Raw genomic sequence first — 2,875 nt, forward strand, 5'->3', positions numbered from 1 at the left:
GGTTGCACATGGTGCACAGGTTTCAATGCAGCTTACAGACTGAGACAGACTAGGAAGAAGGAAGAGGCCATCCACTTCTCAAAGAATTAGCCAGAGAAACCTTATGAATAGCAGATACAGAATATCAGATACTGTCTGATACATTACTGGGCAACTTTATGAACAGCCTGGAAACGTTGTCTGATACAACACAGAAAGACTAGCCCCTTAGGTTGGAAAGCACTCAAGGTATGACTGGGAAAGAGCTGCCACATCAGAGTAGAACCAACCTTAATGATATGGATAAAGTAAATCTTTCGTGACCTCCATTTGCTGATATGGCATGACTCAAATTGGGAAACAGCTGCAAACATCCATTCATAATTGGAATATGGAATGTATGAAGTATGAATGTAGGAAAATTGGAAGTTGTCAAAAATGAAACTGAAGCCATAAAGATTGGTATCCAAGGCATTAGTGAGCTGAAATGGACCAGTTCTGGCCATTATGAATCAGACAACCATATGATCTACTATGCTGGGAATGACAATTTGAAGAGGAATAGTGTAGCATTCATCATTGCAAATGATGTTGCAAGATCTTTCCTGAAGTACAATGGTATCAGTGACAGGATAATATCCATATGCCTACAAGGAAGACCTGTTAATACTACATTATACAAATTTATGCACCAACCACCAAAACCAAAGAAGAGGAAATTGAAGATTTTTATCAACTTCTGCAGTCTGAAATTGACTGAACATGCAATCAAGATGTGTTAATTATCCCTGGTGACTAGAATGGAAAAGTTGGAAACAAAGAAGAATCACTGATATTTGGAAAACTTGGCCTTGGTGACAGAAATAGTGCTGTAGATCTCATGATAGAAGTTTGCAAGACCAACAACTTATTCATTGCAAATGCCTTTTTTCAACACAAATGGGGTTATACACATGGACTTTGCCAGATGAAGTACACAGGAATCAGATTGACTACATCTGTGGAAAGAGGCGATGGAAAAGTTCAATATCTTCAGCCAAAACAAGGCCAGGAGCTGATTGTGGAACAGACCATCAATTGCTCATATGCAAATTCAACTTGAAGTTGAAAACAATTAAAACAATTCCACAAGAGCCAAAATATGCTCTTGAATATATCCCTCATGAATTTAGAGACCATCTAAAGAATAGTTTTGATGCATTAAACACCAATGACTGAAAACCAGAAGAATTATGAGATGACATCAAGAACACCATCCATGGGGAACTTCCAGTAAAATGGAGTAATAAGCAGACAAACTACACAGACTTTCTTCAACAGAGAAAAGAGAAACCAATTGACAGAGATACAGAAGACAATCCTGGTGCCCTGAGCCTTGAAAGGAACGATACAGAAGTGGATTAGGCATCAACTAGTGGAAAAACCTGAATGAAAACAATGAGTACAGAGATGGTCGGCGCAATAGACCATCAGATTCTATGACGGGACCAACAGCTGAATATTTCCACATGGTGTTGGGACCTGAGAATTGACCTAAAGATCATCCCTGGTTGCCAAGGGCTGCAGGGACTATTGTGCTGCTGACTTATGACTAGGAAGGGAAAGAACAAGGAGGGAGACAAACTGAGCTGCGGACTTTCTGCTGTCTGGAGGGTGCAGCCATTTTGATTGTTTATAAGCCATGGCCATTTTGGATATTTAAAGTGACTGAGGGCACAACCAGTTTGAATGTTTACAAGTCATGGCAATTTTGGATATTTAAAGTGACCAAGGGTGCAGCTACATTGAATATTTACAAGTGGTGTTCATTTTGGATATTTAATGTTTACAAGCAGCAGCCATTTTGGATATTTAAAGTGAAGAAGGGTACAACCATTTTGAATCTTTATTTCAGCATTCTCATTAAGATTCCAGGGACCTAAGATAGGCTTTTTGCCAAGGAGAGCAGGGACATACAGGAAGCTGATAAAGGGAAAGGAGACAGGTGGTGAGTGTGTAAGTGCTGTCAACTAGTGAAGATAGGAGCACAGCACAGTACCCAGCTTATGTAGATAACATACAAACAAAACAAATAAAATTAAAATCATGGGCAAATCACTCCAACATACAATCACCAATTATATACAAACACAAAAATGTCATAATGCCTCGGAGACACCAGAGCATCACAGTGCACACAGAGAAGCAAGATAAAGTAGGAGAAATAGGGGACTAGCATACAGACCCAAAACACATTCCTGAGGAAGACGCAGCATTGGAACTCCCTGATAAGGAATTCAAAAGAATTATATTTAGGTATCTTCAACAAATTGAGAGACAGATCAAGGAAAACACTAACAAAATCGAGGAAAACACAGAGAAAACCCTAGAACAATTTTGAAAGACATTACAAGAACAAAATGACAAAATAAATGAAAAATTAGAAATGATACAAAATCTACAGACAGAAATCCAGAAGATTAATACTAAATTTTCAGAAACAGTTAACACATTAACAGGCAAAGGAGTAGAATTGAATCAATGGAAGATAGAACTAGTGAGACTGAAGGCAAATACCTCAACACTTCTTTGGAATGTGATCAATCAGAAAAAAGATCAAAACAAAATGTAGAAAACCTAAGGTTCATGTGGGATGAACTGTCTATTCATGTCTTCTGCCCAATTTTCTATTGTATTGTTAATTCTTTTGCTGTTGAGGCACTGGAGTTTTCCATAAACCTTAGAGATAAGTCCCTTGTCAGATCTATAATTATTAACAAATATGAATTTATTGCTGTCATTTTGTTATGTGTTTTTTTTTGTGGTGTTGATTTCTTTGTTCCATATAATTTTCTGTGCTGAGCTCATTTTGTTTATGAATCATGTTATCACTTCCTTCATTGCTATTGTTTTAGTA

The sequence above is a fragment of the Orycteropus afer genome, unplaced genomic scaffold (assembly GCF_000298275.1).
Source record: "Orycteropus afer afer isolate SDZICR_OR568_19922 unplaced genomic scaffold, OryAfe1.0 scaffold00171, whole genome shotgun sequence".
Classification (NCBI taxonomy): domain Eukaryota; kingdom Metazoa; phylum Chordata; class Mammalia; order Tubulidentata; family Orycteropodidae; genus Orycteropus; species Orycteropus afer.